Here is a 24,175-nt window from a genome sequence, read left to right as displayed (position 1 = left end):
ATTAGCCTAAACTTCAACAATTGTGTTGAAATTTAGGAAACTTTGGTGCTACAGGGGATCAGAAAAACAGAAAGTAGCCACCCCTGTTTGAAGATTTTCTGGTACCTTCCAAAGAACTGAGATATGAAAGACTGACTGCCTCTCTCAATTTGACTATTGAAATCCCCAAGGATCTGGACATTCCCACCCAAAGCTGGTCTTTGGCACACTTATCTTTGGTCTTAAAAAATCAATGTTTGAGGGGCGCCTGGGTGGCTCAGTTGGTTAAGCAACTGACTTCAGCTCACGTCATGATCTCACGGTTCGTGGGTTTGAGCCCTGTGTCGGGCTCAATGCTGACAGCTTAAAGCCTGGAGCCTGCTTTGGATTCTGTGTCTCCCTCTCTCTCTGTCCCTCCCCTGCTGGTTCTCTGTCTCTCTCTGTCTCTCAAAAATAAATAAACATTAAAAAAAAAGTCAATGTTTGACAACACTTGGATGACAATTACTGCTTAATTGTGCTTTGGTTTATAGGATGCATTGAAGCCTGTGAATGTACAATTTGCCATGGATGAAAAGTAGGTGATGTTTATTTTAGTAACATTTGGTATTTAATTTTATAAAACTCCTCTAATTTTTTATGATGTGCTAGTGCAGTGATTAAGGAGAAAAAGCAATCAGTGGGATTTATTCAGTTTTAAAGACTTCAAAGAAATACTTTGGCATGTCAGTTTAAGCAGGTAAAGAAACTTTAGTAAAAGTAGCCTTGGGGCGCCTGGGTGGTGCAGTCGGTTAAGCGTCCGACTTCAGCCAGGTCACGATCTCGCGGTCCGTGAGTTCGAGCCCCGCGTCGGGCTCTGGGCTGATGGCTCAGAGCCTGGAGCCTGTTTCCGATTCTGTGTCTCCCTCTCTCTCTGCCCCTCCCCCGTTCATGCTCTGTCTCTCTCTGTCCCCAAAATAAATAAACGTTGAAAAAAAAATTAAAAAAAAAAAGTAGCCTAGTAATGCACTTTGAATTGTTATATCCTCATTAGGCAAATTCTAAACAGAGAAAGACCCTGGGCATCATCAGGTTCAAATTGTGATTCATTTAATCTTTTTTTTTTTTCAACGTTTATTTATTTTTTTGGGACAGAGAGAGACAGAGCATGAACGGGGGAGGGGCAGAGAGAGAGGGAGACACAGAATCGGAAACAGGCTCCAGGCTCTGAGCCATCAGCCCAGAGCCCGACGCGGGGCTGGAACTCACGGACCGCGAGATCGTGACCTGGCTGAAGTCGGACGCTTAACCGACTGCGCCACCCAGGCGCCCCGTGATTCATTTAATCTTTAATCACTCATTAATTCTGCAAATAATTTTTAGAGTGTCTATTATATACTAAGCACAGGTTAGACCCTAGGCTTACAGCAATGTTAAACAGATAACATGCCTTGCCCTTATGGAACTTAAAGCCTAGTGGGTGATTCAATTAAAAAATAATTTCACAAATAACCATATAGTTATAATACAGAGTACAATGAGAGGGTTAACAAAGGGTAAAAATAAGTTTTGGGTTTTTTTAGGCTGGGGCTCAGAGAAGGGCTTCTTGAAGAAATAATAGTTTATTTGCTTTCTCAGACACTTAATACACCAAAGTGGCAAAACTAAATGAAAATGTTTTAATGGACAGAATGGGACTTTTGAAAAGGAATCATTAAAGTGGAAAATAATTTAAAAAGTAAAAAAAAAAAAGAGATAGAAATATATGATCCAGTAATTCCAGTACTGGGTATTTACCCCCCCCCCCAAATGAAAACACTAATTCAAAAAGATACATGCATCTTCATGTTTATTGTAGCATTATTTACAATGGCCAAGATATGGAAGCAACCAAAATGTTCACTGATTAGGTGAATGGATAAAGAACAGGTGGTAAACATACACAATGGAATATTACTCAGCCTTAAAAAAAATGAGATTTGCCATTTGCAACAATATGCATGGACCTAGAGGGTATTATGCTAAGTGAAATAAGTCCATCAGAGAAAGACAAATACTATATGATTTCACTCATGTGAAGTTTTGAAACAAAACAAATGAACAAAGAAAAAAGAGACAAACAAAACAACACTCGTAAATATAGAAAACAAAGTAGTGGTTGCCAAAGGGGAGATGGGTGGGAGGATGAAAGAAATAGATAAAAGGGATTAAGAATATATTTACTGTGTGGAGCACTGAGCAATGAATAAAATTGTTGAATCACTATACTGTACACCTGAAACTAATATAATGCTGCATGTTAATTGTAAAATAACATGAAAATAAAAAAGAAAAGAAAGTGTACATAAACTACAGGGCACCTGGGTGGCTCAGTTGGTTAAGCGTCTGACTCTTGATTTCAGCTCAGGTCATGATCTCACAGGTTTGTGAGTTTGAGCCTCACGTCAGACTCCACACTGACAGTGTAGAGCCTGCTTGGGATTCTGTCTCTCCCTCTCTCTCTGCCCCTCCCCCACTTGCTCTATCAAAATAAATAAATAAACTTAAAAAATGTTTTTTAAAAAAATAAAATGTCTATAAGCTACAATCCACTAATTCTATATCTCACATATACTCTAGAAAAATCCTATGTGCAAAAAGTAAACATCAAGGATGTTCATGGAAGCAGTGTTAGTATTAGTAAATAAGAGGAAAAACCTTCATGCCCATCAACAAGGAAATAAATTAAATGTATTATATCTATGCAATCAATACTCAGTGGCAATTAAAAAGATCTTTAACCGGTAAATATCAATATAAATAGATCAAAAACAATGCTGAAAAAGAAAAGCAAGATATTGATAAATATAATATGCTATATATATATATAAGCCATATACAAAAGAAAACAATCCTTCATGTATTGTTATGCATATCTGTTATATATGCTTAGCATTTAAAAACATAGGAATATATGTGCAGAAATGTATATACACACATTTTATGTAGTGATATATAAAACTACATGTAAATCTATTTGAGAATACACTGGAAGAAATTAGCACCTCAAACACATCAGAAGAGAGGGGTGTGGGGAACAGGAAGGGAATAACCATGGGAAATTTAAAGGAGACTGTCCTAGGGGCACCTGGGTGGCTCAGTCCCTTAGGTGTCCGACTTCGGCTTAGGTCATGATCTCACTGTTTGTGAGTTTGAACGCTGTGTCGGGGTCTGTGCTGACAGCTCAGAGACTGGAGCCTGCTTCGGATTCTGTGCCTCCCTCTCTCTCTGACCCTCCCCAACTTGCACTCTGTCTCTCTCATAAATAAATAAATAAATAAATAAATAAATAAATAAATAGACTGACCTATATCTTTAGTTTGTTCGTTCTTTCTTTCTTTCTTTCTCTTTCTTTCTTTCTTTTCTTTCTCTCTCCTTCCTTCTTTTCTTTCTTTCTTTCTTTCTTTCTTTCTTTCTTTCTTTCTTTCCTTCTTTCTCCCCAGGGATAGAATTTAGTGATTCATCACTTACATATAACACCCAGTGCTCATCCCAACCAGTGTCCTCCTTAATGCCCCTCACCCCTTTAGTCCTTCCCCCATCCAACACCCCACCAGCAACCCTCAATTTGTTCTCTGTATTTAAAAGTTTCTTAATGGCTCCCTGTTTTTATATTATTTTTGCTCCCCTTCCACTATGCTCTGTTTCTTAAATTCCACATGAGTGAAATTATATGATACTTGTCTTTCTCTGACTGACTTATTTCACTTAGCATAATACACTCTAGTTCCATCCACATTGTTGCAAATGGCAAGATTTCATTCTTTTTGACCTGTGAGTAATATTCCATTATATATATATATATATATATATATATATATATATATATATCTTCTTTATCCATTCATCAGTCAATGGACATTTCAGTTCTTTCCATACTTTGGTTATTGTCGATAGTGCTGCTATGAACACTGGGGTACATGTGCCCCTTCATTTTTTTTTCCCTATATGAAATTTATTGTCAAATTGGTTTCCATACAACACCCAGTGCTCATCCCAAAAGGTGCCCTCCTCAATACCCATCACCCACCCTCCCCTCCCTCCCACCCCCATCAACCCTCAGTTTGTTCTCAGTTTTTAACAGTCTCACATGTGCCCCTTCAAACCAGGGCAAATACCTAGTAGTGCAATTGCTGGGTTGTAGGGTAGTTCTATTTTCACTTTTTTGAGGAATCTCTATACTGTTTTGCAGAGTGCCTGCACCAGCTTGTAATCCCCCCAGCAGTGCAAAAGTGTTCCCCTTTCTCCACATCCTTGCCAACATCTGTTGTTGCCTGAGTTTTTTTTTTTAATTTTTTTTAAGTTTATTTATTTTGAGAGAGAGCACAGGTGGAGGAGGGTCAGAGAGAAGGAGAGACAGAATCCTAAGCAGGCTCTGCAACATCAGCACAGAGCCCGACGTGGGTCTTGTACTCACAAACTGTGAGATCATGACCTGAGCTGAGATCAAGAGTCGGACGATTAACAGACTGCACCACCCAGGTGCCCTGACTGAGTTCTTAATTTTAGCCATTCTGACAGGTGTGAGGTGGTATCTCATGGTGGTTTTGATTTGTATTTACACAATGATGAATGATGTTGAGCATTTTTTCATGTGTATGTTAACCATCTCGGTGTCTTCTTTGGACAAATGTCTATCCATGTCTTTTGCCCATTTCTTCACTGGATTATCTATATTTTGGGTGTTGAGTTTGATAAGTTCTTTAGAGATTTTGGATACTAACACTTTGATATGTCATTTACAAATATCTTCTCCCATTCATCGGTTGCCTTTTAGTTTTGCTGATTGTTCCCTTCCCTGTGCAGAAGCTTTTCATCTTGATGAAGTCCCAGTAGTTAAGTTTTGCTTGTTTCCCTTGCATTGGAGACACGTCAAGTTAGAAGTTTCTGTGGCTGAGGTCAAAGAGATTGTTGCCTGTTTTCTCCTCCAGAATTTTGATGGCTTCCTGTCTTACGTTTAGGTCTTTGATCCATTTTTACTTCCTTTTTGTATATGGTGTAAGAAAGTGGTCTGGTCTCATTCTTCTGCATGTTGCTGTCCAGTTTTCTCAACACCATTTGCTGAAGAGACTGTCTTTATTCCATCAGATAATCTTTTTGGCTTTGTTAAAGATTAGTTGGCCATATGTTTGTGGGTCCATTTCTGGGTTCTCTATTCCGTTCCCTTGATCTATCTTTCTGTTTTTGTGCCAGTACCATACTGTCTTGATGATTACAGCTTTGTAATATAGCTTGAAGTCTGGAATTGTGATGCCTCAAGCTTTGGTTTTCTTTTTCAGGATTGCTGTGGCTATTTGGGGTCTTTTCTGGTTCCATACAAATTTTAGGATTGTTTGTTCTAGCTCTGTGAAGAATGCTGATGTTATTTTGATGTGGATTGCATTGAATATGTAGGTGTGTTATTTTTTTAATTAACAAATACACAAAAGACTGAGAGTCAATGAGACAGAATATTAGCAATGTTTAAATCAGAATGACCAAATAAGATATTTCCTGTATTACTATTTGTAATTTTTTTCTTTTGACTCTCAAAATTAAGCACAATTTAAAAAATGTACTTATAAATTCCTTTTCACACAACATAAACAGGCAGGTCAAATGCTCAAAGTGTCTTTGGGATTTTCTTTTCTAAAGGTCTCTGATTAGAATAACCAGGCCATCTTTCCATTAGGTATGGAAAGAGAAATAGAAGAGAAAGTCCAAAGGTCATGTTCATTGTGGGAATTCCCCAAGTTCTGTTGACAGACCTGATCTCCATGGTGTGGGGGTGAAGTAGGAGAGAGGTGGGAGAAAGGTTATCCCTAGGGCTTCCTCCCTACATCCCTGCAGACTCCTTCATCTGGCAGCACATAGACATGAAGCATTAGTGAGCAGAAAGAGTAAATAAGAAATGAAGCAGGAGATGCCAGCTCCCTTGAGGCTTAGACAAGATGTTACTGATAAGAAATATTCATGCTAATTTCAAACTCTGAGCAACAATAGAATACTCCACCTAGCATCCATCATATATTCTTACAGGATTATGGAGCCTTTCACAGGCCAAGAGAAGATTGGGATACTTCTACTTTTTTGAGGCTTCAGTGTATTAAAAAATGATAACATTTAAAGATAAACTTATAATAATTGTTATAAGTATTTACATTAAAAATAATGCTGTTAAAACAAATTACAGTAAAATGTAAGTATGCTACTCATCACAACTACAAATTATGAAAACATATCAATTCAAAGTGCATTGTGGAAGTCTGTTCCAATGATGGGAACAAAAAACATAAAGGTCTACAATAAGTGTCTTTGTCTTTTAATCCTGTTAGTATCTCTGTGACTGTATGTAATACTTCAATAGAAGACATTGCCAAAAATCTCCAATTGAGTCCTTTCATAAATAAGGGATCAGGCCTAAGTGCTCTTCCTGGGGTATCCCTCCCCTCTCTCCTTGTTTTAAGTTCTGCTCTTGGGGGATAACTTACAGGAATGACTGTGTCTTATTACTTGAGAGGATAAGGAGGGCCAGAGCAGGACTTTAGCTAGACCAGTGGAGAAATCGCATTTACTACAAGTCAGTTGGATGGAATAGTCAAGTTCAGGAAGGATAAAGGATAAATAGTCAAGTTCAGGACATAAAGCAGGGAAGGGCAGGAAGGTGTTATAAGTATAGGCAGGTAAGATGCTTACAGCAGAGATGTGTGCCTGGTCTAACTGCCCTGCCCAGAGCCTGGTGACTCATGGAATGATGGTGGCATGTCTAATGTGTGGGTGGGCTAAACTTTAAAACACCTTCTCTCTGCAACTCATGGTCTAATCACTGTGTTTTTTTCTCATATTTCCCTTTTTCTAAAGGCTTTACTTGTAAGTCTTAACAACAGTCATATTCACATTTTCTTCGAGAAATTGTTGAAAATGTGCCCAAGAACTGTAGTGCCTTTCCCAGTGACCCCTACACCAATGAAAACACATATATGGCCATCAAACTAAGCTTCTGACACAAAATTTGGGGAAGATGGCAGCAAAGATCAAGTAGTTAAATTAATAGAGGAGGGCCAAAAAAAGAGGGAAGGATTAAGGAATTGGGAGCTCTGGACAAATACAGACAAAATGCCAAGCTGCAGTGTGTGAACCATGAGGATCTAGTTATAGGGCACCAGCACTTGAGGGTGGAGCTTAATATTCACCATATGTATTCTGAATGTTGTGGGCCTCATGTGCAGGTGGAGGAAACATACAATTCCTGTAATGCCCACATCTCTTAGGAACTCATCCAAAGCAGAAAATATATCACCATGTCTATTGAAGGTGCTCTATTTTTTAAAGTATTATTAAAAGTATAATAAAACTTAAAATGTCAGAGCCTACAGGTACTATGTATGAGCATACTGTGAAATAATCTGGCCATAATGGCCAATTATGGTCATTTGTCATTTGACAATATTTGCCTCACCTGGAAACCCAGAATGGTGCACTATTGCTAAGAATGGAAGAGAAAAAGGCCCAGGGCATTCCATTCCCAAGAGATAGCTTACATAAGTTATAACATAAAGAAGGAGAATGAAAGCATAAGATGATTTTTAGTCTTGGCTTTCTACAAGGTCAAGAGAATTGGTGCATGCTCGCTACTTTGTTATTAGAAAGTGGAGAACATTCTCCTCCCAATTCCCCCAAGTGAGAAAGGGAAAGTTGCCACTGGATGCCATCCCTATATGGGGAGGCCTGTAACATCAAGGAAGAGAAAAGAAACAAAGTTATATTGCCAAAATTTCAATTTGATGAACCTTTTGTTGTTAGCTCTTTCTAACTTGGGGAGATGGGACAGAGGAGGAAAGTGGGAGAGAGAATAAGGGGAAGACCCTCTAGAGATTTGGAAGAGAGAAAGTTCATCTGCAAAAGTGGAAACCAATGTGAACTACATCTGCTTAAAATTTAATACAACCTTCCAAAGAGAGTAAAGCAACTGTGATGAAAACAAAACAAAAAAGCAAAATATTTAAATTAATTTAGACCATGGTAAGGAAAAGGTTTCCCTTGACCTTTGGCTAAAAAGTCCTTAAAGCAGGGGCGGGGGGCAGTCCAAAAGGAAGGCTATTTTTCAGGGAGTTTGCTGTGAAGAGTTAGTTGCTAGTCAGATTTTAACAGAAAAATCCCCCCAAATTTCTGAAGTTTCTCCCTCCATGTCATTTTGGGTTGTTGTCATCAAACACAACAAAACCTTGGTACATATGTAATAACTACAAAAAAATTTCAGAAAAAGTACTTAAAAATTCCCTTGTGTTCCTCAAAAAGTTAAAAATAGAACTACCCTATGATCCAGCAATTGCACTACCACATATTTACCCAAAGGATACAAAAATACTGATTCGAAGGAACATAAGCACCATGATGTTTATAGCAGCATTATTAACAATAGGCAAATTATGGAAAGAGCCCAAATGTCCACTGGCTGATTAATGGATAAAGAAGACAACGTGGTATATATATATATATATATACAATGGAATGTTGCTTAGCTATAAAAAAAGAATGAAATCTTGCCATTTGCAATGAGGTGGATAGAGCTAAGGGTGTATTAATCTAAGCAAAATAAGCCAGTCAGAGAAAGACAAATACTATGATTTCACTCATAGGTGGAATTTAAGAAATGAAACAGAAAACGTAGGGGAAAAAAAGAGAGAAGCAAACCGTAAAACAGACTCTTAACTATAGAGAACAAACTGAGGGTTGCTGGAGTGGTGGTGGGTGAGGGGATGGGATAAATGGGTGATGGGGATTAAGGAGGGTACTTGTGATGAGCACTGGATGTTATATGTGAGTGATGAATCACTCACTTCTACTCCTGAAACTAATATTACACTATACGTTAACTAACTGGGATTTAAATAAAAACGTGAAACAAATTTTTAAAATTCCCTCTTATAATTCTCAATTGGTGAGTTGAAAATTCAATTTAAAGGATCGATAAAAATGAAATCACCCCCAAACACTCACCCACTATCAGGAAGAACTGGTTAACCACAGCTTTAGAATTTGGTTGGCATTTTCAGTAAGTCAGTGCTAAAAAAGAACCCCACGTTTACAACAAAAGAAGATCCAAAGACACCGCAACATGGCTTTGGAACGTTTGCATCCAAGGTGCTCCAGACAGGACAGCACTTGGCTGCTGGTCTAGCCCCGCACAGAGTCCAGCCGAGATATTTTCAGGGCGGCTTTTCCCCACTCCCAAGGGCTCTGTGTCAGGGTCTTCAACATGAAAGCAGACTGGGGGGGATAGCTTTGAGGCAAGAATTTAAAATGGCTGAAAGGGACTTTTCAGATTAATCAGTGTGAAAAGGTCTGAGACCATTTTCATCCATTAATTTATTCATTTCTATTTTTTTTGAACCTCATAAACAAAAAATGAAAGCAAATAAAACCCAATGATAGTAAAAGATTTAATTTTTTCACCTAAGATGATTTTTTTTAAATTAAGAAAGATGTTTCAAAGAGCTTTGGTAAAAAAAGAATTCCTGAGATCACCTGATCTTTTATGAAGTCTACACATTTGTTTTTATGAGGCCATGAGACTGTGTGTTATTTTGAAATCACTAAATTCCAAAAATTCTTATGGAAATTCTCCATTCTCAATCCAAAGTGATTGTGGACAGAAAGGAAGTGGATGTGATAAAATATAAACACATTGCTGAAATTCAAATTCAAGGAGAATTCCATCTAGAGGAGACTGTAGAAATCAATGAGACCAGTGGTTCTCAAATCTGGTTGTGCAACAGAATCACCTATTTAATGTTGTTCCAGCCTTTTATTTCAACTCAGCTTTCTTAAGATACATCTTTGAGTATTTCTTCTATTTCAAATCTTCGCATCTATTCCTTCCATTTTACCACCGCCAAATCAGCATGGGAATACCTATACTACTTAGGATTGTTTTTCATTCTCTATCCTGTTTGGGATCAACAGTTCTCTTACCTCTCTATCTTTTCATGTGAACATCTACAGTTTTTCAAGACTTTCCTCCACTTCATGGATTCTAATGCTATAATACTCATTGTTTCTTTCTTTAATGTTTATTGATTTGTTAGAGAAAGAGAGAGAGGGTGCAAGTAAGGTAGAGGGGCAGAGGGAGAGAGACTAACAGAGAGAGAGAGGGAGAGAGAGAGAATCCCAAGCAGGCTCCACGCTCAGCACAGAACCCAATGTGGGGCTCAATCCCACAACTCTGGGATCATGACCTGAGCTGAAAACAAGAGTCCAATGCTCAACCAACTGAGCCACCCAGGAGCCCCGGTACTTATTGTTTCTAATGCAAAATGTAATTAATAACAATCTATACTGGTTTTTATTATATTTTAAGGTTAATATATTTATTATAAAATAATTTAAAATATTAAAATTTCTTAAATATAAATACTAGATAATGTACAGAAAGGGACACATGTAAGAAAATGTTCAAAGAAATGGAAAATTATTTACATATTGTTTTCTTGTGTATCAAAATAGCAATGTGTGATGCTTAATGAAATAGGCACTCTTTGGAATTTTATGTAGCGCAATAGATTATCATCACTCTTTGAAATATAATTTGACAATATATACCAGAAGACTTAAATACATCATTTCCAAAACCTAGCACTCATCATCAAAGGGGGAAAAAAGTCAGCCATCTCATCCTTCCTTTATAAATTTCTGCTCCTTTGTCCTAATAGCCATGACTTTGTGTATCCCATTAGAATTCCAAGAAATGTTTTATGACTTTTTCTAGTTTATATATTATAACACTTTTGGAGGTTTGTGTATCTTCTGAGTCTTCATCAAGGAAGAGTCCCGATTTTCACAGGTTGCAAAGTGAGGATCAGAATAGTACCTACTTCACAGAATGATGTAAATCAAGTTAACTTTTATGTGGAAGGCTGGAGTTTGACTAGCTGGTTGGAAGATTTCTGTCAGTTTACTCTATAATTGGAGCCCAAGTTCTTGATTGTCTCTGAGGCTGGTATGATAGAGCAATAGTGCTTTTCCCAAATTTCCTCACATTGCAGGGAAAAGTCATCAGGACAAATCATATTCTGAGCATGCTCTCCCACTGCCTGGGAGCATGATGGTGACATTGTGTAAAGGAGAAAATGGGGGCAGGCACCTGGGTGGCTCAGTCAGTTGAGCATCCAACTCTTGATTTTCATTCAGGTCATGATCCCAGGGTCATGGAATCAAGCCCTAGATGAGGCTCTGCACTGAGCATGGAGACTGCCTAAGATTCTCTCTCTCTCTCTCTCTCTCTCTCTCTCTCTCTCTCTCTCTCTCTCCTTCTTTCTTTCTCCCTCTGCAACTGTTCCCATCTCTCCTGCTCTCTCTCTCTAAACTAAAAAAGAGAGAGAGAGAAAAAAAATGGAGGAAGACCAAAGCATAAAGGCTATGGCTTTAAGAGGAGAGATTTCCCTGTTTTTGCAAGGGATGCCAGTATCAAAACGCAAATAGCATTGTTGGTGGAAATGCAAACTGGTGCAGCTACTCTGGAAAACAGTGTGGAGGTTCTTCAGAAAGTTAAAGATAGAAATACCCTATGACCCAGTAATTACACTACCAGGTATTTGTCCAAAGGATACTAAAATACTGATTTGAAGACACATGTACCTCAATGCTTATAGCAGCATTATCAACAATAGCCAAATTATGGAGTCTAAATGTCTACTGACTGATGAATGGATAAAGAAGATGTGGTGTGTGTGTGTGTGTGTGTGTGTGTGTGTGTGTGTGTGTGTATACACACACACACACACATATATAATAGAATATTGCTCAGCCATCAAAAAGAATGAAATCTTGCCATTTGCAATGACGTGGATGAAACTACAGTGTATTATGCTAAGCAAATAAATCAGAGAAATACAAATACCAGATGATTTCACCCATATCTGGAATTTAAGAAATGAAACAGATGAACATAGGAGAAGGGAAGGAAAAATAAAATAAGATAAAAACAGAGACGGAAGGGGCGCCTGGGTGGCTCAGTCGGTTAAGCGTCCGACTTCAGCTCAGGTCATGATCTCGCGGTCGGTGAGTTCGAGCCCCGCGTCGGGCTCTGGGCTGATGGCTCAGAGCCTGGAGCCTGTTTCAGATTCTGTGTCTCCCTCTCTCCCTGCCCCTCCCCCGTTCATGCTGTCTCTCTCTGTCTCAAAAATAAACGTTAAAAAAAAAATAAAAAAAAACAGAGACGGAGGCAAACCATAAAAGACTCTTAAATACAGAGAACAAAGTGAGGGTTGCAGGAGGGGAGGTGGGGGGGATGGGCTAAATGAGTGATGGGCATTAAGGAGGGCACTTGTGATGAGCACTGGGTGTTATATGTAAGTGATGAATCACTAAATTCTACTCCTGAAACCAATACTACAGTGTATGTTAACTAACTTGAATTTAAATAAAATATCGGAAGAAAAAAAGGCAAGTAGCAGCTAAATGAGACTGGAGAAGTTACCCTGCTATTTGGGGGCTGGTGTTGTGTACATCATCCTAGGGAAGAAGGTGCTGCTGAACTGTGAACTTAGCTGTCTTCCATACACCATCTCAATTTTTTGGCCTTAATTGTCCTACTTCATGGGCTCTTTCTAGCATTCTTGGTCAGGGCAGGTTTGCCCCATCACAAAGGGCCAGTGATGACACACTGTTCCTTTCCATCTATGTCAAGTCAGCACCTTTTAACTTAGTTCAGTTAGCACAGGGTTGGAATTTTTCGAAAGAAACTTGAATTGGCAATCAGAAGGAAAAAAAACCTAATGAAATAAAAGCATAGAGAACGGGCTGGTTTATAGAGTTTCTATAAAAATTTCTCTCCCTCTCGACTTCCTTTCTTCCTTTCTTTTCCTTAGTTTTTTCCCCTTTTTTATTTTCTTCTTGAGTACTACCATGCTGCTCCATGGGAAGTCAAGGATAAATAAGAGGCTTGACAGGGGCGCCTGGGTGGCTCAGTTGGTTAAGTGTCCGACTTCAGCTCAGATCATGATCTCACGGTTTGTGGATTTCAGCCTCGCATTGGGCTTTCTGCTGTCAGCATGGAGCATGGAGCCTGCTTCAGATTCTGTGTCTCCCTCTCTCTGCCCCTCCCTTGCTGTGCTCTCTCTCTCTCTCAAAAATAAACATTAAAAAAAAGTAAGTAAGAGGCTTGACTCTCTTCCCACCAAACCCTAGAGCCATTTAGAGCTTCAATCCTAGGTATGCCACACCTCATTTCCACTCATTTTAGTCTTAGTCCCTCTTTGAGGTTCTCAGTATCTCTTCAACCTTATTTTCCAGTGACATTTGTGGTCGCTCAGCAATGTACTTGCATTACTCCTAACTGCCACCAGGTGGTGTCTAATGCTGGCTCACATAGTTTACATATATTATTTATTTTAAATAAGTTTATGATGAAGTCAACTTTGTTTTCACCATAAAAATGTACCCTTCAAATAAAATTTAAAGTGTTTCATCATTCACTGACTGTCAGATCTTGCATCATCACAACACTTGTATCATGCTTTACCACTGACAAAGTGTGTGCACATTCTTTTCACGTTTCTTCTAACAGTTCTTTAAGGCAGTACGGCAGGTGTTTTTATTTGTCACACCTTACAGATGACAGGGTAGATTACGTGGGCCAAGGTCACACAGTTACTAAGCAGTAGAATAGGGATATAAGGCCTGGTTGAATCCAAGCAACTTGTTTAACACTGTGCTGTAATGGGATGAATAAAGAAGAAACACCAGGTACAGGTTTTAAAGCTCGAGTATTTTACATCTTCACTCAATTATCATCCTCCTTATTGCTTTTAGGAAACTGTTGAGGTTATGTTCTGGGTGTGGCACCTGCATTTTCCAGCATTCTATGGCTGAGCCCCACATAGCATCCACCTGTCTACTTTGCAGCTTTAGATGAAATGTTAATTGCTATCATAATCTTCAGTTTCTCTGAGTTCAATACTTTCTTTTTTGTCTTATTTTGTACAATGAGAGGTTGCCCTTCTGCCTTTATTTACTTGAACAATAAGGATCCCTAAACATGACACATATATCAAATGATATGTTAGCACATGATTGTTTCTTCCTCAGGAAAGAAAAAAAATTCCCTAGTAACCAAGTTGCTATGTTCTCTTCGGAAGCTCAGCTATTGTCACTGAATGCTCAGATCTATCTTTTCTTCTTAAAGGATCCAAACTGATATTTTCTTTATCGGCAATCTTATGACAATTTAAAAATAATTTTGAAAAGCAGTTAAACTGTGATTTCCTTATGACCGTCCACTCATGGATTAACTCACGGCATGCCAGTAAGATTATAAATGCATTTTTTAAAAATGGTAGTCATAGAAATGTTTGTTTATTGATCACTCCCTGGTTAACAGACATTCTGCTAACCATTTAAAATTTTTTGAAGCTTATTTCATCTTCACAAGAACTTTATGTAGTAAATACCTTTATTATTTTTTTCATGGAGAAAAGAATGATGCTTAGAATTAGCCAGCGGGACTGAGTTTAGGTGATCCCAATTTAGTCGGCATCATCCAAAGCATCACAGTCAGGGGCTAGTGAAACATTGCCTTCTGCCCTCCATCAGGCCTAATCAGGCTATTGACGCTGGCCATATCAACATCATAGACCTTCTTCACAACTTGTTTGATCTGGCACTTGTTGGCCTTGACAACCGTGATGAAAACATGTGTGCTGCTGTCTTCTGTCTTCTTCATGGTGGTCAGGGGAGCTTGGTGGCAGAGTGGTCACACTTGCTTCTCCTGCAGGCACTCTAATGAAGATATTTGGGCTGCCTTTGGAGCTACAGTTTCTTGGGCTGCCTGAAGATGGGTGAGGTGCTGACCTTCTACGTGTGTGTGTGTGTGTGTGTGTGTGTGTGTGTGTGTGGCCATGGACATCTTTCAGCATCCCTTTCTTGGCCTTCAAAGCCTTTGTTTTGGCTTTGGCTGTGAGAGGCACAGGGGCTTCCTACATTGCTTTTGGCACCATCTTCTTTTTTTTAATGTTTATTTATTTTTGAGAGAGAGAGAGAGAGAGAGACAGAGACAGAGAGAGAGAGACAGAGCGTGAGTGGGGGAGGAGCAGAGAGAGAGGGAGACACAGAATCTGAAGCAGACTCCAGGCTCCAAGCTGTAGCACAGAGCCTGACGCAGGGCTCAAACCCACAAACTGCAAGATCATGACCTGAGCTGAAGTCGGATGCTTAACCGACTGAGCTACCCAGGCATCCCATGGCACCATCATCTTGAAAAGTAGTCGATAACTTTATTATCTGCATTTACCAGGTAAAGAAACTGAGGCTTAGAGAAATTAAAAAGCCTAAATTCAGAGTAAGCAATGCAGCTGGGATTTAAACCTGGATCTGCCAGAACACAGATCTCAGGCCTCCTGACTTCATGTGTGCTCATCTTCAGGCTTCTTGGGCTTGAAAATAAGTCCACCTGATTCTTTATTCTTCTAACTAATTGATACACATCCCTATCACACTCCTTTGTTTTTCCAACAATCGCCACTCCACCTTTGAATACTACTTATAAGAGAGAAAATCTGTAAAGGTGACTCAGGGGAAGTGGAGTCTAATGGATTCATACTAATGATTTTGCTCTATAATTCTGGGCTTTTAGAGAGTTTTGATGTCAGAAATTTATTCTCCATATTCTCATAATCTTAGGATGTAGGTGAGGGAAGATGCCTCATGAAAAAAAGAAACCTTTGTCCATTAGCCACCATTCCCCATTTGCTGCTCACTAACTTAAGAATGAAAAGGGAGTTATCAGGATACAGTATAGTTCACAGAGTCTCGTGAAAAGCTGAACAACCAGGCCTCAGGAAAGGCAGGAAATAAAAGATCCCTGGGAATCTGAGAAGAAAAAGTGGATGGACTTTTTCTTCACAGTGTTGCCAACTGATGGTTCAGTATCTCAGATTCCCTGTGTGTTTCTGCTTATGTATCAAATTCCAGAGAAAGAAACAAAATGGTCCAGATTGGCCTCCCTCTAACTGTATATATACATGCATATTCCTCTAACTGTGACCGTTAGAAGACCTCTAGTCAAGGGGGTTAGTCAGGAAAAAACAATTAACAAACAAACTATAACAAAAAACCCAGAAGTCTAACACGTTGGTCTAGGAGAAGCCGTTTCAGCAAAGACTCCATATTGTATCAGGGAGTGAATGGGAAGCAAGAAACTACAGACGATATATGAAGCCTTAGCCTTTCAACAAGTCTGCACAAAGGGAACAGGATGTAAACTGACAGTGTGTGGGGGTAGGAATAGGAAAGGCTTTTGTGAGTATGGTACCCTTAAACATCTTTGTTGGCTGAGAGACTTGGTAGACAAAAATAAAGGTAATTAATGGAGCAAGTTATAAAAGAAGGTAGGTAAAACTGGTGGTATTAGAAGTACAGGAGGAGAGCTTAGCTTTTAAAAGTAGGAACTTAGCTTTGCAACACTTTTCTAAATACAGAGAGGTTTTGCAGGGTGAGGGAAATAAAAGATTTTCTAACTGATGGCCTCTGTTTCTCAGTGAAATATAAGACAGAGTGATCTGCAGATTGAGAGGTCTAGGGAGTAAGGACTTAACATGGGTAGTGAATGTCTATGGCACTTGCTACCAGGTCTAGTTCAGTAAGACAGCAGGGCAAGGGAGAAGTTCGGCCAAGCTTGAAACCATGGATTGCTCATTTTCCCATTTTCCTCCCATTGCCTGCTTTTTTTTTGGGGGGGGGGGAGGCATTTTAATGCTTATTGGTCACTCTCCCAAAAGGAGAAAGCAATGGGAAGCCAAATGTGCAGGTCACCCTGAATGACCACACTTTAAAATTTCTGCTTGAGATTTGGTGGAGGTTGAGGATGGAATGGGGACAGCAATAGGTTGTTAGGTTATCACTGGACTTCCATCATCCATGCTTCTCCATCATTATTCCTAGTCCATAGATGTTGGTTAGCTTACCACTCTCTGGGACTTGGAGCCCCTGGTTCAGAGGACGAGACAAGAGTGTGGCATATTCCCCCAGGCGTAACCGTATCACACAAGGGTACGCCAGGTTGGCAGTGTTGGTATTGACAAGGAAGTCAGTTTATCCCACTCCAAGGCAGAGTTGTCATAACAGCCAGACAAAAATGGCATAAAGACCATCTGATCCTCTCTACCTGCAAAGGACATCCTTGGCAAGACAAAAGATCTGTTGATTTAAGCCAGGTGATCCTGCATGAGATGTGAAACTACATCTGCCCCCTTTTAGTCCTTTAAAACTGAGTCTCCACTCTTGGCTTTAGGATGACTCAAATCAAAACATCACAGACCTTGTAGACAACACAGCCAAAAGACAAAGCATCATTGAGATTGCACTCTGATGGGAGAAGCCATTAGATGATATAGGAATTAGATTAGTAAGAATTAGATTAGACAGACCTGAGTTAGAACCCCTATCCCACAACTTCCTGTGTGTCCTTGAGAAAAATTACTTATTCTCTAAGATTCTGTTTCTTCATAAATGAAAGAGTTAATTTTATGATTAAATTAAATATGTGGACGAAAGCAGTCTATAGCCAGCTTGGCACATATGATGTATATAACAAGTGTTTGAAAAAATGGATTATGATACCGAATTTGATTAAAAGTTGCAGGTGGGGGTCACTTTTAGAATCAACTAAAATATTCCTGCTAAATTCTTCCGTGGATACAATGTAATACAAATTCAAAGTACAAAGGAGTTAGCTTCTGTATCAGAAAAACACAGCAGCAGCAACAACAAAAATCACAAACAACAAACAAATAAACAAAAAACCAACAGGCTCCTAGCAATTCATAAAAAACAGGTCTATTCTCCCAAAGACTGAGAATGAGATTCAAATTGACGACATGAATTGTTTGATAAAGCAATGAAAATAAATATAAAAAATATGTAAATGCATCCATCAAAGACCACACCACATTGACTGCATCAAACCACTGTTAACAAACCCTCTACGTCAACACCATTCCTGTCCTTTCCACTCTTCATTCTCTACTGACTCCCCATAAAACTTGGCTCCATTGAATTTGGATTCCTTATCTGTGCTGTTTTCTCAGTCCTTCATTCTAGCTCGTGTCACATTCCATTTATCTAGAATTCCTTTTCCCATCCCTATGCATAACCCTACCAATTTTCTCATCCTTCAAGACTTGACCAAATCTCACCTACTGTGTAAAAGCCTTCCTTGTCCATGTTCTTTCAGAATGACTATTCTCTGCTCCAAAATCCCAGGGTACTTCTCTTCTATAGAACAAATTTGTCCAGCCTGTGGGCATTTGTCATTCTTGTGGCTGCTCAGCATCTGAATCCTTTTCCTATGTTTGGAGGAAGCAGAGCCTGCCTCCCACTACAGAAGCTGAAGATACTTGTACTCTTTCCAAGCTTCCTTCCCAGTTAAGCTAAGGACCCATGATGGAGGCCAAGCCAATCGGATGCCCTCGCTGCACTTTGAAGTGGAAGTCAGTGGTGTGAAGAAGCAGTGGAGGGTGATGCCTGTGGAGACAGCTGTGTTCCATTTTCCCAGGTCGGTGATGACAGCAATTCCAGTAGCAGTGGCTGCAGCATGCATTGTTGTCTGTGTCCTGTGGTGACAGTGGCACAGTCTTTACCAGACTAGCTTTATGACACGATTTGGACATTGTTCATGACCAATCATCTCCAAGCCTGATTCTCCAGCTTTGCTGGAGGTGTGGACCTAGAAGAGATTCCAGCATAGTATAAAACAGGAAACAACTTACTTAAAATGAATTTAAGGCCTCTCCAAGAATTGTTGGTGGCCAGTCTCTTTACTTAGAATCTTGCCACTAGCCACGTTCATAGGACTTCTTTATCCTTAGGTCTCTGTCCTCAGGGGGACTTGTGGTGGCATTTCTGGGTGTTGCAATGTTTAAGGAAAATACTGACATTTGGGAGGGAAGCAGAGATGTTAAAATAGTCTCATACAATTAAGAATTATCTGGCATCTTATGCTACTTTCAAATATCCCCTGGGCATTCATGGAGATAAAAATAAATCCTGTTTATAATGACCTGAACCTAGAATCCGACTCTATTTTATATACGAAAACAAAAAATTAGGGACTTTTTGAGAGAGAATCGCGTTTGGTTTGGCATTTCCCCAAGAGTCCTTCACTATTTAGGGGCATCATATCAAAGATGGCAACATGGCTCAATGCCACACACAAAGGTTCAGAGTGTAATCGTCACTGCTGAATTTGCTGGCTTTTGTGATTAGTGCACGCATCTGACTCCTTCATTATGGATTCTCTAGTGTCCTCCTGGCCAAGCATTGGCATGTTGAATACATATTTTTATGTATTTCACAAATTGCTTCCTTTTCATTTCCCCTTTATTGTATAGTAAGGGAAGTATATTGGATTTTTATAAAAGATACTTTGAGTTTCATTTCATGACAGTCAAGGTGGCATTCTAAATTACTTATTATAAAAATGAGGTGTTTGATCTAATAGGGTTGCAAACCACGGCCCTAAAGCCCTCTCTTACTTTCTCACAGTCTTCTAGCGTACCCCCTTCCACCAGTGCATTACTAAAGATCCATTGGTGTAGAATTTCAAATGTTATTTATTTATTTTTTTAGATAGCATATTTTTCTTCCTGTTACATACACAAACAGCTTTAGAAAATGGCTCTATTCTTGCTAAGCTACAACCATAACATCTTGGTTAATTTTGATTAAAGACCTAATGGCCCATTTAAATGCTGATAAAAGGGGGTGGGATAGGCTTTAAAAATAGCAGGCTCATGGGAGCTCAAATCTGTGGAAACTTTATTGAGTATAAAGGGCATATGGAGACCCAACCCACACTCTGTCCTTAATGACCATATGAGGGAACAAACCTTCCCTTCAGCCCTAGATGTTTAAAAGAATTTGAATATAAATTAGTGTGAGATTTGAAAAAGAGGAAAGAAATCTCATTATATCCTATTTTTCTGTTACCAACTATCAAATTCCAGTTGATAACCTAAGCAGAATGAACTACTAGTGAGACCACAGAGATTCCTGAGGACAGGGGTCTTCGGCCAGCTCAAGTACAGATCGTAGGCAGAGCCCTGATCCAGCAGCCACCAGTTCCCAGAGGCTTTCTTGCCTGCTTCAGGCCTCCTCTTGAACGATAATAACCACGAGGATGGTATTCTCGGGAGAATATTTCTTGACATTAAAAAAAAACCCTAACATCTGGGCCTCATCATATTTTTTTATTAGTAGCCTCTCTGCTGGTGACAATCTTAGTCCTACGTGTTTTGCCAAAGGGCATCAGAAAAATGCCTGTCAAAATCTTATCATCTTGGCATGCAGAGGCAGCATCTTCTGGATTGGCATGCAGAGGCAGGATTTTCTGGATTGAATCAACCTGTGTATACCTAAAAAGGGGAGCTATGATTTTAAAGAAGACTGATGTTTAATCACTTGGAAACTGGATGAATTAACATGATTTCCAAAATCAACATCTAATAAGACTTTGATTTTATCACTCAAGAAGTCTTTGACAGATGGTCCTCAGGAGTGACACAAATGTCGTGGAAATTTTAATCAGACAACAGTGAACTGTAAAGTCCTACAAAGATGAAAAACATTTCAGGATATGCTACTAATTGTCATAGCCACTTAGGAAATAATTTAGTACAAATTCACAAACAATACAATGAATATACTGTGAAGCTGTATTTTCATACTGTAACAGCTACTTGCTGAAAAATGAAAAACTGAAAAAAAATTAGGCAAATTCTTAGGATACTTATTAATAACTGATTTTTTAAAGTTTATTTGTTTATTTTGACAGAGACACAGACAGTGTGAGTGGGAGAGGGGCAGAGAGAAAAGGAAAGAGAGAGAATCCCAAGCAGGCTCTGCCCTGCCAGCCCAGAGCCTGATGCAGGGCTTAAACCCACGAAACTGCCAGATCATGACCTGAGCCAAAACCAAGAGTCGGCGCTTAACTGACTGAGCCACCCAGGCGCCCCTCATAACTTTTTTTTTTAATGGGTTTTACTTGTTTAATGCTCAATCAAATATAACCTGAGTGGCCAAAAAAATTTTATTCTTTTCAAATATGCCACTTTTATATGCTGGAAATACTCACTCAAGATGCGTTTCAAGCCTGTAAGCCACACTAGATAGCCCTGAAGAATTCTTTTATACTAAGCAACACTTACACTGCTCTATTATTTTCAGACAGTTGAGTCACTTGTAGTCGCCCCTCCAGCTCTCATCACCGTTTGGTTATCTCATTTTCTTTTTTCAAGTGCTAACCAGAAAGTGATCTTGTGCTTTGTCTCTGTCTTCTTTTTTTCCCTACACCCTACCCCCAACAATCTTTTTCTTTTTCTTTCTTGGCAGTGTCTCTGAGCAGCCAGCCCCAAAGACTGCAAAAATGACTTTCACGAACTCCCTATGACTCGACGTGGCACAGATGACTTCTCTTCCACGAATTCAGTACAGCGTGACAGCTTGTTTTCTTGACTCACACACTGACTCAAATATTTATTATGCATAATATTCTGTGGACGTTGGGAAATACAAAGATGAATCTGCCTCATTTCCAGACCTCAAGAAACTTACATTACGTTATGTAAGAGGAAAACAATATGTGCTAAATGCTATAGAACTGCACAGTCTAATAGAACGGCCATTAGTTACTGCTTTTTGGCATTTGTGCGTAGTTTGAGTTGAGATGTACCGTAAGTATAAAATACACACTGGATTTTGAAGGTTCGGTGCAAAAAAATGTAAAGCATCTCATATAAAAAAATCAATTTTTATATTGATTATATGTGGAGGTGATAATATTTTGGATATACTGGTTTAGATAAAGTATATAATTAACTTAACCTGTTTCTTTGCACTTTAAAAAATTTTTTAATGTTTATTTATTATTGAGAGACAAAGACAGTGTGTGAGTGGGGGAGGGCAGAGGGAGAGGGTGACACAGAATCCAAAGCAGGCTCCAGGCTCTGAGCTCTCAGCACTGAGCCCTGTGTGGGGTTTGAACTCAGGAACCGTGAGATCATGACCTGAGACAAAGTCGGACACAACTGACTGAGCCACCCAGGCACCCCTCTTTGCACTTTTTTATGTGGCTACTAGAAACTTTAAAGTCACATATGTGGCCAGCATTGATACACAAGTTTAGAGAGAAAGGGGAGAGTACTTCATGTGTGTTGGGGGCGGGGGCACATACAGGGGAAGATGGTGAGCAGGAAACCATCCAAGAGGAGGCAACACTTGAACTTGCTTTTGCACATGCAGAGTGAAGAAGAGACCTCAGCCAATAGTAGAGGCAATGCTGTGTAACGAGCAAGGCATAGTTCCCGGCGCATATCTTGGTTCCTCTTCTTAGAAACTGACCTCTCCTCTCTAACTCTCAATTTTCACACGAGAAAGTTGGAGCTAGTGATGCCTATGTCATAAGATTGATCATGATGGGGATTATAATGAGAGAATATATACAAACTGATTAGTGTAGCGCACAGAACAAGAGAAAGCAGTCAATAAGTGGTATCTAAATTTACTAGTATATGGAAGAGCAGAGTTATAAGATGATTTAAAGGATGTTAAAGTGAAATTTAACATAAAAGCTGTTTCCTCAGCTACTGTGCCAGAGATGCCACTGCTAAGGTTTTGTCTCTCTTTTTAAATTATTGCTTACAAAATAATTGCTTATAATCTGAGTGAATTGCAAATTCTATATATAATGGATATTCACGAACAAAGAAAAAAAAGATACATGTTCCAGTTGATTTTCACTGTCCTTATTCCACTGCTGACTTTTGTTTGTTTTTGAGAGAGAGAGAGAGAGAGAGAGAGAGAGAGGCAGAGAGTGAAGGGGACAGAGGATCCAAAGCAGGCTCTGCACTGATAGTGGAGAGCCTGATGTGGGGCTTGAACTCATGAACTGTGAGATCATGACCTGAGCCAAAATTAGACACTTAACTGACTGAGCCATCCAAGCACCCCTCCACTGCTAAATTTATAATACTTTATCACCTTTTTTGTTTTCATGGAAAATAAGTTTAGAAGTATTAGTGGGCTATTTTCTTTACTTTCCTGGTTGATACCCTTGGTCATTGGACAATGTTCAATGGCCCACAGCTAGCTTCATCAAAATTATGGATAGAAACTAGAGCAAATTCCAAGAATTATGACATTGTCATTACCTGAGTGATTCAGGAGAAAATCAGCATATCCCCAAGTTCCCATTGAAGAAATCCTTAGAAGGGCTTTATGATAATCTGATACTTTACTCAAATATTCTGAGAAACTAATATTAGACCACCATGTGGCAGGTTACTTAGAAAATAATGACTGGAGAATCCACTTTAATTGCCTATGGAAGCTAGCTTCTCTTAAAGACTGGTGTTGGGGTGCCTGGGTGGCTCTGTCAGTTAAGTATCTGACTTCGGCTCAGGTCATGATCTGGCTGTTCCTGGGTTTGGGCCCGGCATTGGGCTCTGTGCTGACAGCTCAGAGTCTGGAGTCTGCTTCAGATTCTATGTCTCCCTCTCTCTCTGCCCCTCCCCTACTCATACTCTCTTTCTCAAAAACTAACATTAAAAAAAAAAAAAAAAGACTGGTGCCTACCAAAGGATGGAGGGTTAATAGTTAAAAGTATCCAGATATGACAGTGGCCCTGACAAATATCTTCTCTTTCCCATCTTGAGTTTCCAGCTTCAGGAATTTTAAGAGGACCTCTTTTAGAGGGGTAAAATCAAAGTCTACTCATGACTTGATTCAAGGAAAACCCAGACCTCTGGCTTCTACACTGGGTTCCTCATACATTTCAACTTCTTTTTTCTCTCCCTAGATATCTGTTAAAAGAGAGAACCCCCATCACCTCAAAGTTGTGCTTAGTAATTGCGTATTTTGTTATAATAAAAGTATCTACTACTATTGAGCACTCATTGCTGTGCTAAGCAGTGTGCTACTTCTTTCAATCCTCATAATACCACCATGGCTCACTTACTATTACCTCTTACTTTAGTTTCTATTGTTGCTTAACAAATTACCACAAAACTTAGGGGCTTACAAAAACAATAATCCTTTGTCATCTCTTATGGTTCTGTAAATCAGACAAAGCATAATGAGTTTGATGTATCTCTACACCGTGAGGTCTGAGGTCTCAGTTGGAGGACTTGAAGGCTGGATCCTGGAATCA

This window comes from Prionailurus viverrinus, chromosome C1 (genome assembly GCF_022837055.1).
Source record: "Prionailurus viverrinus isolate Anna chromosome C1, UM_Priviv_1.0, whole genome shotgun sequence".
Lineage (NCBI taxonomy): Eukaryota > Metazoa > Chordata > Mammalia > Carnivora > Felidae > Prionailurus > Prionailurus viverrinus.
This window is presented reverse-complemented; position numbering follows the sequence as displayed.